Source organism: Maniola jurtina, chromosome 6 (genome assembly GCF_905333055.1).
Source record: "Maniola jurtina chromosome 6, ilManJurt1.1, whole genome shotgun sequence".
NCBI lineage: Eukaryota > Metazoa > Arthropoda > Insecta > Lepidoptera > Nymphalidae > Maniola > Maniola jurtina.
In genome coordinates, this window is record NC_060034.1 from 742,145 (window position 1) to 757,170 (window position 15,026).

Consider the following 15,026-nt stretch of genomic DNA (forward strand, 5'->3'; position numbering starts at 1 on the left):
ATACTTTAGTAGATTTTAATTGTAATTAGATATTAAAAAGTATTAAGTAAATATACTTTGTCACCAACATCATTTGTTTTATTTTTTAATATAATATTTTATTTAATGGTTATAGTACTATATAATACTTTAAAATTAATCAGACAAGTTTAGTAAATGTGCGTAGCATAGTAGTAGGAGTTCTACGTCGTAGCTATCCGCAGAGCCCACCCGTAGACTCCCTCTGTCCGTCTGTTTTATTACTTCCCGAGGTGTAAGCTAACTCTGTACCTATCAAAATCGGTTAATCTGTTGGGTTGTGATAAGCTAGCAGACACACTTTCGCATTTATAATAATATAGTATAGATTTGATTGAAATAGCTCTTCTATAGGTTTACATTGATGATTACTTCACACAGAGTACAATAGCACATTTTCAGGTTCGCATACCTACGTGCAGGCTGCAGTTATTCTAGATCTACGATATCAGCAACAGTGTCTGATAGCCGGCCGGCAGTGCTAGACCGACGCCGTACCTCGGAGCACGTGCCTCTTACCTTTTACAACACGAAAAACTTTATTATATTACGAAAAAAACTGAAAAAACTTTATATATTTCGAATGAACTTTACCCATGCGCGTTCGTCGCGCGCTTTAAACTAACATTTATAAAGTTTTAAACTTTTCAAACCAAAAAAAAAATTTGAAAAAAAAAAGTTTCACGTAGTTTGTCACTAATAAGAAATAGTTTTAAGTGTAAATCGTAGTTTTAAACAGTAATAAAAAGTAAAACGCCGCTCAGTTGGTTGTGAAGTGTAGATGCATGTTTAGATTAGTGTAGGTTTTTTGTAAACTGATATATTTATTGTGTTATAAGTAGCGTCTAGTCAGTGTTAAGTTGGACTTTAGAAAGCAATTTAGTTATCTTCGTGTGAACTACTTGGTAAGTAAAGTTTGGAAACTACGGTCAAAGTTACGGAGTGATTTGAATTTATTATTTAGGTACACTATACGCTTTGTTTCAGGATTAAAATGACCATTACATTATGTTTATCTAAAAGCTTATTCTTAGGTATAGTTGGCTACTTAACTAAATCTATGTACTACTTACAAAGTAATAATATTATGACGAGTGTTAATTAATTTATAACCAAGACTTAATAATATCAGCTAGCATTTTTATCAAAAAAAAATATTTAAGCGTTTTTTTTACAAATAAAACTAGAAATTGAGTGCCCAATAATACTTTCTTGTACAACAGGTGATATGTAAAAAAGATTTATTCTTTCTTTATTTGCATTAAAGTTAAGTTACGTAGAAAGTTTTAAAAATAAGTACTTCTTGCTCTTTCCGAATTGCACCTTTTAGACCAAAATATCACTATAATCACTCATTCTCATCTACGAATATGTACATGCCGGGTCCAATATTGAAATAATTGGCCAAACACAGTGCCCGCTATGACCGACACGATTAGACCTATGGACTTTAGAGCTAGTTTTAAAATAAATCAGCTAAAGGTATACGTTTTTATTCAACTCAGATACAAGTTAGTTTGTTACTGCAATCGCGTTAGATGGTAAGTGATGATGCAGTTTAAGATGGAAGCTGGCTAACTTAGAAGGGGTATGGCAGTTTTAACCCCAACCTTTAATTGGTTTCTGCACAGCATTCAACGCTAAGTCGTTTAGCAGCATAATATGTTTGCTATCGTTGATTTGATGTCTTTTTATCGATAACAAGGACTTTATGGTTTTTATAACAAAGACACATATAACTAAAAATGTATTTTGAAACTAGCTATAAAGTTCATAGCGACTAGCGTGTTGGCCGTGGCGGCCAGTACCTAATGCAGTTGATAGAATCACAGCAAAAATGATTTGTATGTACAGATGCACACCTCCTTGTAATTTTATACTAGACATTATATCGTAACGCTTGACCGCTCGTCAAAGTCAAATTTTGAGTTATTTAAAAGTAGCTGTTGCCTGCAACTTCGTTCCCGTGAATATAGGTTTTTGAAATCCCGTGGAAACATAGATTTTCTGGGATAAATAACTCTGGGTTATTCCAAAGTATAATATTCATCCAGTAGTATAATCCAGTAGTTTTTGCGTGAAACAGTAACAAACTTCCATCCATACATACAAAATTTCGCGTTTATAATATTGCTGGATAGGTACCGTTGTATACTTTTTGACTGTCAATATTATGTAATATAATTGGTGCATCGATGTATTGGTGTAATGTTGAGCATAAGTTACGTTACCTTAAACTAGAGTTACGAGGGTTTCAAACGCGCCCTGGTCTGCGAAGAGCCCACAACACTCAGGTACCATTAAAAATTAAAACGAAATAGTAATGCGCAGTTAAAGTCATCGAAAATAAGTGCGAGACTATCAAGAGATAGGTACCAGGAAGGCAGGAGGACTGAAGAGATATTATGGAAACGCGGCGAAAAATCTCGGAATCCATTTAGCGATTAAACCCTTCAGGAGTATCCGGCAAGCGGCAAGTGAACGCGCCGCTGCCTCCCATTTCAATCAGTGTCAATATTCATTAGTGGAAACGTCTGGAATATTATGCAAATGCCTGGAAGTATAATGCGAAATGGTATAACTTACTTTTTACGCCAGTAATTTTGCTTGGAAAGTTGCCGTTATTCATTGACTTATTTTAAACAAGTGTAAATTAAAAATTTATAACACCCCTGACAAGTGAAGGTTACAGTAACTAGAAAAGAGCTGATAATTTTCAAACGGCTGAACCGATTTTTTTGCATTATAGCTAAGAACACTCTCGATCAAGCCACTTTTCAAACAAAAAACTTACTAAAATCGATTCATTAGTTTAGGAGCTACGATGCCACAGACACACAGATACACTCGTGAAACTTATAACACCCCTCTTTTTGGGTCGGGAGTTAATTAGGCACAATTTTAGTCTTTAATCTAAGGGTAAAGTGTACTTTAGACATGACAGTTGACACATACTCGTAAAGCAAATATGGCGAGTGAGTCCTCTTTTTAACCCCCGACCCAAAAAGAGGGGTGTTATAAGTTTGACGTGTGTATCTGTGTATCTGTGTGTCTGTGTATCTGTGTATCTGTGTATCTGTGTATCTGTGTATCTGTGTATCTGTGTATCTGTGTATCTGTGTATCTGTCTGTGGCATCGTAGCGCCTAAACGAATGAACCGATTTTAATTTAGTTTTTTTTTGTTTGAAAGGTGGCTTGATCGAGAGTGTTCTTAGCTATAATCTAAAAAAATTGGTTCAGCCGTTTAAGAGTTATCAGCTCTTTTCTAGTTTTCTTGTAGAAAAGAAGGTTAGATAACCGTTAGGTTCATAATATTATGTCAATAGACAAATGTCAAGCTGTCAAGATGGACGTTGCCTAAATACATAATTATTTATTTGAAAATGATGTTTTGGAAAACTCAAATACTTTGGATCGTCGGGGGTGTTATAAATTTTTAATTTACACTTGTTGCATTACTAGCTGATGCCTGCAACTTCGTTCCCGTGGATATAGGTTTTTAAAAAACCCGCGGGAACTCCCTGATTTTCCGGGATAAAAAGTAGCCTATAAGTTAAGCCAGGGTACCTATAATCTATCTGCATTACAAATTTCAGCCAAATCCGTCCATTAGTTTTTGCGTGAAAGAGTAACAAACATCCAACCATCCATACATACAAACTTTCGCGTTTATAATGCATATTAGTAAAATATTTTATTTTGACAGTAAATGAATATATTCCCAAATGGGCCATTATTTAAAATCCAAAATAAAATTAAATGAAGATATTATTTTATGCAAATCGTTTGAATATTATAATAACTTAAAACGATTTTCGTCTGTACAACGGTTAGGGGAAAGTAAACAGGAAGGCACGACGGTATTACTTAATGGATTTGTTTAAACTATTACGGACCATCCCCTAAAGTGACTAAGATATTTTGGCTTAAATTGGGACACTAATTAGGAGGGCTTTGAGTTCAATAACAAATAGCTGAATAAGTTAAAAACAGCTAGTCAATGTTGCATTGTCATCCAGTTCCAAAAATTAAACTTTCAAGTCTCTAGCTCACCGAGAAGTCAGTTTTAAACCAATTGCAAAATTTACGCCACACAGATAAATAAACAAACAGAACGACAAAAAAGCGAATTTATATAAATATGTTAAAATGCAGGCGTCAGTGCGCCCAGCCGAAGCAAATACTTATTACGCACTAGCTGACGCCCGCGACTTCGTCCGCGTGGGTTTAGGTTTTTCGAAATCCCGTGGGAACTCTTTGGTTTTCCGGGATAAAAAGTAGCCTATGTGCTAATCCAGGATATTATCTATCTCCATTCCAAATTTCAGCCAAATCCGTCCAGTGGTTTTTGCGTGAAGGAGTAACAAACATACACACACACACACACACACACACACACACACACACACACACACACACACACACACACACACACACACACATACAAACTTTCGCCTTTATAATATTAGTGTGATTTTTGAGTGTTTGTTTGCTGCCCATAATGGACTAGAATGAATAATTGTCCAGTCTAGTTCAAGCCAGTCAAACCTACCTCCAATTCAGTTCGGTCTAAATATCACTAACTTTAACGGTGAAGGAAAAATCGTGAGAAACTTACCATGGAGAACATAATGGAGAACTCTTAGGCATGCATGTCAAAGCAAGTGATAGAGCGAATTAGAGTTGCGGGACCGGGATCGAACCTCAGACGCCGCAATAGGCCGAAGTTTTAACCATTAGGCTATCGTACCCACTACCTCCGAATTTTCATAAAAATAGAATCGTCCTGGGAAAATCAAGACGTTTGGTCACGTTAACCATCCCCTTATTAACACAGCCTCCCAGACGCTTATTACATATAAAAATATTTGCCCGGCTTTTAAAGTAATTACATCATTCGTGGTTCGTGGGGTTTTGTTAGTCGTGTTTATTTTTTTGTGGAAGTTCTATGAAAAGTGCGCTTTGTGCAGCTTTTGCAAGTCTGCGGGGTGAATGGAAGGGGTAAGTTTAAATGTTTGGTAATGTGTAAGTAAATGTAAGGTTTGAAACCGTATAGGTAGGGTGTAACTAATTTTTACTGGCGATTTTGTCCACGTAGAGTTTGCTTTATTATAACGTTCTAGCCATCGACGTTTTAAAACTTCATTTGAGCAAAAATGTTTCTAAATAGGAAACATCCATCATCCATCTGCCATTCCATCCAATTGCTTAATAAAAAGCAATGAGCTTAGATAATAAAAAGCAAAACAGTTGGTTGGAACTAGGCTGGAACGCACTTGCCCAGAAGATGCCTCTTCACTCTTGCCAAGGGTTAGATATATTTGGCAGGAAACACGAACTACGGAAGGGCATTGGGCATTCCACGCAGAAACTTTTAAAAAAAACCTACTAGTATATTGGTTTTCCACCACAATATAAGGGTCACGATTTCTTAACTGTTGTAGGACGGTTAAGAGCTCGTTCACACAGGCTGAGTAAGCGTAGACTATTGCGTTTTAATATATGGAACTGTATGAGACATCGCATACCGCTTGCGTGGCGTGAACGTTCACGTAGACATAATGCGTGCAGTTACGTCTACGGGTTCACTACGCACGTGTTACGTGTACGTGCTGCATACGCAATTGGTGTGAATCGGCCATAAGGAAGAACCAGGTCCTAAGCAAACTCTCCAAAGTATAACCAATAAAAGCCCTATAACCAGGCAACATTGCGTCGGTAGTCATTAAAACGCAATAATTTTATAGGTTAAAAATAATGAAACTACCAGTACGGTACTTTACGGGTAACGACGTCATAATTAGGACAGATTTTTGAGTGTTGGGAGTTGGAACTGTGAAAGCTGTTGAAAACTGCGACGCGCTTAAAGTCGCGTTAAAAATATTCACTGGGTTAACGTTAATTGAAATAATTTGCACCAGTTTTCATATTCAGATTCTTTAGTAGGTGCTCATCATCATTTGGAACCCTCGTAGCTTTAGTTTAAAGTTAACGTAATTAATTATCCCTACTACATCATTGTTTGACAATCAGAAAGTGTACAATAGTTTTGGATAATTGACTTTGATCATCATCTCAGCCCATTGCCAGCCCTCCTCTTCCTCCTTTGGATCTCCTGCCAGTGTGAGAAGGGTTTGCGGATTGGTAGACTACACACACCTTTAAAAACATGGAGAACTCTCCGGCATGCAGGACTGACTCTTCACGATGCTTTTCCTTTACTGTTTTAGCAAGCAAAAAGGCTATCGATCAGTAAAAATCTACAGGATATATTTCGGGCAGTGTGCCCAAGAACTATTGGCCTGGCTCCTCTTTCACCTTTCTACTATCCTACTGCAAGGCATCGTCAAGGTCTGAGCCCGTACGTTGTCAAAATTCCACAGACACATACGAAGCGATTGGCTCCTTGATTCTAATTTGAACTGCTAGGATAGTATGGAATGCCCTTCCGGCATCAGTTTTTGCCCTCCATTTTTTATTTAAGTCAAGAGTGAATAAGAATCTTCTATGCAAACGCGCTCCGTCTTAGGCTGCATCATCACTTACCAAAATAAATAAATAAAAAAACGCTAAAATTGTTTGTATGACGTAACCATACTAATAATCATTTTGCTACATCTCCAATAATCGACCGCCAGTTCTCTCCAGTTCTATTAGCACAATCTTCAAGCATAACTATAACTACGTAGAGACCAGCTTAGTTACTAAGTCCCTAATTAGTAGCAGACATTCACGTTTTGAATCTGTAGACATTAATTATGAGCATTTTATGCTGCTGTAATTGAGGCTTGCATATTGCCCATACATGACGTAGTTTTACGTCTGAAAGGACGACGGACAACCAGTGAAAAATGAAACGTTTTTAAAATTTACTACCCATGTTAAAGCGACAGCGAAATTAATACTCGCGGACGTATGTAATTGCTAAACCAAAACTATCTTACAATGTGAATTTTAATTAAAACAATAAATTTAATACACCCGCGCCAACGGTTGGCGAGCTATGAATATGTCAAACGCTGTACGACACAGGTCGCCTATTAAAGGCACAATGGACTGAGAGACCGCTGATAAAATATCCAAGCAAATTAGTACATTTAGACGTAACGTGATTTCAAAGTATGCCTTGATGTGGTTAAATGCTATTTTTTACTATAGATCAATTAATTGATTGCAAGTTTTGGTTCCGAAAGAGAGTCATCACAAAGCAGATACTTTTTAACACATAATATAAAGATATTACTGTCAATATGGGGTTTGAGGAAAAAATTCAAGAGGGCAAGAAATATATTTTGTGTGAAAATTCACTCTTTCTAGTAGTTCGTTATCCTACCAATATAGAGATTAAATTGCAGTTTGTCTTAAGTATCCCACACGTCTGATGTACTCGGAGTAAAGGATAACTTACAGCCATCTCTTGTACTATAAGACGATGGCAATACAGAGGTCGGGAACTATTTCAAACAGGGGCGCGCTCCTTTAAACTGTTATAAATTTTGTCATCAATTGTGGCTACGAAACTTATGCGGTTTAATTAAATTATTTGCAGTCGCTAGTCGTAAATTAATTTTATTTGTCTGTTCGAACAATACACACATAATATTAAAATATTAAATCATTTTGCCGTGTTTTGCGGTGGAACTAACTGTCGAAAAGTATTTTTTGTAGGTTTTGAATAAATTATCATTTTTTTTTTATAATTTATTGCTTTACACTTCAACTAGATGCCTCACTCCAGCTTTGTTGGAGTGAAATGTCTGAAAAATTTCCTTAGTGATACTTTAGTCCTTACTTTATAAAGAACTTATCAAAACTTACCTATCACAAGTATTTAGACCCAACAGTTTGAGCTTATGTTGATAATGTATTGTCTACTAGTGATTAATTTCCCCTTTGATATTTATACTAGATGATACCCATGACTTCATCCATGTGGATTTAGGTTTTTTAAAATCTCGTCGGGACTCTTTAATTTTCCGGAATAATATTAAAATAACTGATAGTTTTTCACTTCTGTCGGAAGTTCCCATTGATTGTCAATTTTCAGTTTTTTAAGACATTTTTGTTTAAATAACTTGCTTCATCATAGTGGCGTGTATTTACGATCTCATTCAGAGCGACGTGCTGTTTAATGGAAACTGCCATACCCCTTCCAGGTTAGCCCGCTTCCGTCTTAGACTGCATCGTCACTTACCACTAGATGAGATTGCAGTCAAGGGCTAACTTGTATATGAATAAAAAAAGGTACTATCACCGCTCTTTATATTTTCATTTAAATAACTTGCTTATTTAATGGCCTCTGAATCCTCATAATGGCGTGTAGTGTAAGACGGTCTGATTCAGAGCGACGCGCCGTGCAAAAACTAATTCGTAATGAGCCAGAGCCATAAATTCCTCCTCCTAGCGAGCTGAGCACTTGTCACACTGCTAAGTACACATAAACTGTGTTTAAGAGGAGTTCCTCTATTCACTCTATAAACAGTGCCTTATGGTGCGACTAATATGTGCATTAATTTATATTTCCTTTTAATTGTTCAAGTGCTAGAACACACATAACGATAGCCTTGCTAGTTTTTTTCAAGGAATATTAGCGATGTTATCATGACTTATATTCCCCTTCCCCCTCCAACTAAGCGTCAAGCTTATGGTAATAGGTACCACAGTAGTAACTAGTGCAACGGGAAGATTTGAACCGTCACATTTCGGGTTTCAGTCAAGGAAAAAAGAGAGCGTAATCCAATTTTTTTTTGACTCATGCGTTTTGACAGTAGGCGTTTGTTTAGTAATCCAGCCAATTATGGCAACCGCCGAGTTTCTTGCTGGTTCTTCTCGGTAGGAAAGGCATTTCGAACCAGCGATAGATGCTCTTGACGATTCAAAAGTACTTGTAAAAGTCTAATTGAACAAAAATAAAAATATAAATAAAAATATTTTGAATTAGAATTTGAATATTGGCTAGTTAAAGTTTATTCAGCAATCAAAAAAATCAGTCCATAGAAATCTGTGGTTTATCCCATAAAATATAATCAATTTCGATAGGAAGATATTTTTCATGACCAAAAATAAATTCAAATCCCCATAACAAGTTTGCGATATCTATTCCAGCTAACGATCGTGGGAGATGTAACGTTTTCACACCCGCATTTATCTCCGGCCGGGACGGGCCAATCGAACTGTTTTCTTACTTCGGATTTATAGAGGTTGGACCGAAATATGGCCAGGTGGAGTCTTTGTGTGGATTCCTATTTTTTTTCTCTTCGATTTCTTATGAGTTGGAATTCAGTAGCGTTTATTGAGTTTATTCCTTACAGTATTTATTTCATACTTACTACATGTTGTCTATCACTTCATTTTTTGTTACAATGAAAAACCTGCTAGGTGATTCGCTAACTTAGTGTCTAACACTGAATGATACATTGAATTGGACATACATTGCTGCTTCTGATGACAAAATATTTTTTTGTAGAAAACCTTCAATGGATTAAAAATAAATGTAAATAAGCTTGTTGGCTATCATTCAGTGCTAGACACTAAGTTAGCGAATATTATATAGGCGTGGACCAAATTGCTAACTCCTCATTAACCCCCTTAGGGGTTGAGTTTTCAAGAAAATCTTAGCAGATGTCTACGTCATAATAGCTATCAGCATACCAAACAGCCCGATCCGTTCAATAGTTTGAGCTGTGTGTTGATAGATCATTAATTGAGTCAGCTTTACCTTTTATATAATTGTATTTCGCTGATAGCGATGCCATTAGCCTATAGTACATACTGCCATGGACGGATCTTTATAAGGTCTTTTTGGTCTGCAGCCCAAAGCCCCCAGCCCCAAAATGGACAATATTGTGAATAAAAAAAAAGAAAAAAAAAATGGTAAAAATGGTATGGTAATGGCAAAAACAATGGTAGGTTAGCACCCTGAAATCAATTAAACCGTATGCACACCTATCAAATGAAAACGGGGTATCTCTCGAAGCTGTTTTTGGTTGCATTTTTTCGCTATTACGCTCTTCTCTCCTACACTACTGGTTCTTCTCGGTAGGAAAGGCATTCCGAACCAGTGGTAGATGCTTTTGACGATTCGAAAGAACTTGTAAAAGTCTAATTGAATAAAAACATTTTGAATTTGAATTTGAATACTATACTACTATAGTATACTCCCCACCATTTATTTTCGGTGTATTTTCTCACAAACGCAGTCATTCACAGTCCAAGGGGCTTCATGCATCTGTTCGGCGAGTCGTATACTGTCACCATTACATCGAAAAGTTTTTTGACTAAATAGTTGGTAATTAGGTACCTAGTTGATTAATTAGGCAGGTCCCCAAGTAGTATTAGCCCAGGACCTCAATACTCCCGGTCCGTCCCTGTAAATTGTTAGCTATTATGCGATCGGTATCGGTATCGTATCGACGTCGCTTACCGGTGATTGCGCACAGCACGGCCATCCGTCTGTGGGGATCGCTTCGTGGCAGATTAATTGCAGCATTTACGAGTACGTGCATTCATTACTGTGCGCAGATATTTGAATAAATTATTAGTAGAAGTAAGACGTTTTTATAAATACGACAACTTATGCCCGCGACTTTGTCAGCGTGAAGTACACAAATTTTAAACCCCTATTTTACCCCCTTAGGGATTGAATTTTTAAAAATCCTTTGTTAGTGGATGCCCACGTCATAATGGCTATCTGTATAAGCAGCCCGGTCCGTCCAGTAGTTTGAGCTATGCATAGATAGAATAGTCAGTCGATCACCTTTTCCTTATATCTATATTTTTAAGATAAATATAAACGTCTAACGATTAAACTTGTGTGTTAGTCGAAGTTCGCCTGATTAGTTTTGAACCCATCCGGGGTGTTTTTAACGAGCTCTGCTATTTATTCTTTCAATCTGCATGTGACGCTGCGCCAAGGAAATGCAGCAACAGTCTTACTTCCCTATTAGCTGGTTTTCTTGAACAGGCTATGTCTAAATGGCTAGTCATTTTTATCGATCAGATATCGGTATCGTATCGGTACGGTATCGATATCGTTTACCGGTGATTGCGCACAGCACTGCCATCAATCTGTGAGGATCGGTCGGGCTTGGATAGTGGCTGATTAATTGCAGCGAATACGAACATTCATTACTTTACACTGACATCATTTGAATAAATTATCCTGTATTACGTAATGGGATTTTTCTACTAACTACATCGGGTTGTTATTTATTTTTTACTACTTGATTGCGGCGACTAAATATTTTTTAAATCAGGACAATAGCAGCTTAAACCCTTCTCCAAAATACAAGCTATTTCTGAATCGAAGTCAATAATGGTGTTCTGTGAAAAAATAGCAAACTGACCGACAGACGAATACATAGACTTAATACTTTCGCATATTTATAATGTTACATTCTGTCAATTGTCAATCAATCAGTCTGTTTGCGTCCACTCCTGGCCTTCCTCAGAGCGCACCACCACCCATGGTTCTCCGCTTTCCTCATCCACCCTCTTCCCGCGTCCTCCTTAAGTTTGTCAGTCCAGCGGATTGGAAGTCGTCCCCAACTGCGCTTGCTGGCACACGGTCTCCACTCCAGAACACGTCAGCCCTATAAGCACCTATAGATGCGCATAACACCAAAATTGCAAACTGGGAAACTATTTGTGAAGATGACGTATTCATTGAGCTAAACCTATGATCATGGAATCCTGGAATATTTGTCGTAAATGGGCAACCTTATTGATCGAAAGACTTCCTTTTTAAAAAGATAGCAACAACACCGGAACAATACATCAAAAAGACCTTGCGACAATAGGACAGTGCGGACTAGATGAACCCTAGATATAGTCATACCATTCATTGTAGACTATGGAATTCCACCAGGTTTGATATGCAAAGCAAGTGTTATCATGGCAAATGAATCAAGTGCTGTCACATTCTTACTGATATGATGATATTCAAGCTGCTATAATTCTTACTTACTTGCGAAAAATATGGGCTCTTACCTATCGCCGGCATATGTTGCATTGAAAATATCGCTAGGTACTACCTAGCCATCGATTCTAACTAATAGGTACCCATAAGGCCGCCAAATTGTAACTGCATTATTTTTGTTTTGCTTTTGTTTTTTTCTGTACTAATTTTGTGGTGTACAATAAAAGTATGTTTATTTAATTCATTCATTCAAGGGTTAGGGATCCTTGACTTGGCCACCCTGGTAAACTATTTACCAGGGTGGCCAAGTCAAAGATCTTGATTCCAGAATACGTACGCCTCAGTTACGACTTACGACAACGGGTCTCCTCCCACAATAGCGGACTTCACACACTTTTGAGAACATTACGGAGAACTGTCAGGCATACATGTTTCCACACGGTATTTTTCTTCTCCATTAAACCCCTATTTGGTTAATGATGATTTTGTATAGACGGATATATGCCTTTTTAACGTCCATAAATTAGTTTGATGATTGTTGACTGTATATTTAGATAGGATATAACTTATAGTGGGTTTGGTAACAAACGGTAATAATGTGCGTACGGGCAATAAATATTCTTCTATCGTGGCCCCACTGCATAAATAACGGAATAATTGCTATTTTCACTATGGACCGGTGATCTATGGGATTAGGTTTTACTGAATTTTAGTTGTGGTATTAACTGTACGCATTGATACATAGTATCTATGGCTTTAAATTTTCTGACTTTATAGCAAATTTAAAAATCTATATAAATAACGAGTCAACGAGACGGTGGGTCACCTGATGTTAAGTGATTTCCGTCACCTTGGAACCGCCAATGCATTGGCGGCTTTTTAGGCATTAGATGATCCGCCCCTCGAATAACCCCATGTTAAAATCCAATGTTGGTTCAACAATTTGCATGTGCATGGAATAAAGATCTGGTACAACGGGTGGTCGAAGTACCTACACCAGGCACTGTTTGTCTGTCTGCTAGCTTTTCACGGTTCATCTGTTCATCAAATTTTGATGAAATTTGGTACAAAGATAGCTTGCATCCTGGGGAAGGACATAGGTTACTTTCATTCCGGAAAACCAAACAGTTCCCAGGGATTTTAAAAAACCGTAATTAACGCAAGCGAAGCCGCGGGCATCATCTGGTAGTTCATAAAATAAAGGTCGTGCTAAGAGATTCACAATTTTTTCCAATATATACCTATTTCCCGCTAACTTTTTAGAAAAAAAAATATATCACTGCCAATTTCAATATGCCGCGCCGACATTGTCTATCTAGTGATGCAAAAACTTCCAGATACATATCAGATAGATATTATACATGAAATGAAAATATAATAAAAAGCCTATATTCATCCACATTCAGGTTTTGAATTCTTGTATTTCTATTTCTGCTAATAAAAAAACGGCAAAGTTCGAGTCAGACTCGCCCACCGAGCGTTCCGTACTCGGATATTTTTTAGATATTTTGCACGATAAATCAAAAAAAAAAAAAAAATGCATAAAAATAAATAAAAATCTGGTTTAGAATGTGCAGGTAAAGCACTTTCATAAGGTACCCCACTTAGTATAGTTATCTTACTTTGAAAATACTAATTATTATTTGTTCATGATATTTTAATTTATTTTTTGTGATGTAACCACAAACTCCGGGTTTTCGGATTTTTGCCTTTATTTGTGCTATTAAGTTACCTACCTGCCAAATTTCATGATACTAGGCCAACGGGAAGTACCCTGTAGGTTTTTTTGACAGACACGACAGATGGACAGACAGACAACAAAGGGTTCCGTTTTTCCTTTTATGGTACGAACCCCTAAAAAAATAAATATCCCAAAATAATATTTCTCTAAACATAATAGTCTCAAAAAGTTTTATATAGACGAACTGTGATACACAGCCCGCGTCACTGGCGCCCAGTGGAGCGGCAAACTGGTCGCAAAAGCCAAAATAAGTCCCCTAGAAGGGATATCTTTGATAATATTTATCTAAACGGCTGCGATTTATCTTTTATGTGTGTAGAGGTGTCGGGCGGCACGCCTTTACAGGACTTCTTTTTATATCATCATCATCAATCCATGCCGGCCCACTACTGAGCACGGGTCTCTTCTCAGAGTGAGAAGGGTTTTAGGCCACAACCTGCCACGTTGGCCCAGTGCGGATTGGCAGACTTCACACATCTTTGAGAACATGGAGAACTCTTAGGCATGCAGGTTTTCTCATGATGTTTTCCTTCACCGTTTTAAGGCGAATAAAGTAAAACGCACATAACTTTGAAAATTTGAGATGCATGCCCGGGATCGAACCCTCAGCCTCTCGAATGGAAGGCAATACACTCTCTTCAAAAAAGTTATAAGTTAAAGCTCACATAAAAACTTATCAAGTTTAAATAATTATGTTCATTAAAACTTATCAAACGTAAACTCAACTTACAAGTATTTATTTGCTTTCAGATTACGTCTCGCGGAGTCGCGCGCGGAACTCAGGTAATATTCATTTCTGTAAGTTTTTCCGCAACTTTGAAATTGCAACGCGGTGTTGGCGCATTAAAGCTCGCTCTATTGTTATCTGGAAATATAAAGAAGTTTGTGTAAAGATTTCTTTATTATCAAAGGCTCTGAAACGTAACTGACTTATATCTCGAGAAAATCATATTATGCAAGTGTAAATTAAAAATTTATAACACCCCCGACGAGTGAAGGTTACAGTAACTAGAAAAGAGCTGATAAGTTTCAAACGGCTGAACCGATTTTCTTGAATTATAGCTAAGAACACTCTCGATCAAGCCACTTTTCAAACAAAAAAAAAACTAAATTAAAATCAGTTCATTAGTTTAAGAGCTACGATGCCACAGACAGATACACCGATACACACGTGAAACTTATAACACCCCTCTTTTTGGGTCGGGAGTTAAAAATGATTATAAATGAATGTAAACTGTACAATGCATACATTTTACAATCTTACTCGCCATTTAGCTCTGTGTGTCAATTGTCATGTCAACAGTATGATTTTTAACCCCCGACCCAAAAAGAGGGGTATTATTAGTTTG

The 15,026-nt window shown here is 37.1% G+C and overlaps 1 long non-coding RNA gene across 1 annotated transcript; it reads left to right on the forward strand.

Annotated features, from left to right (window-relative positions):
• The first annotated feature begins 4,197 nt into the window (after positions 1 to 4,197).
• Positions 4,198 to 10,763, forward strand: LOC123865967. The gene is made up of 3 exons (XR_006796092.1): positions 4,198 to 4,244; positions 4,820 to 4,821; positions 10,621 to 10,763. It is a non-coding gene; the product is annotated as an uncharacterized LOC123865967 (long non-coding RNA).
• Positions 10,764 to 15,026: the final 4,263 nt, after the last annotated feature.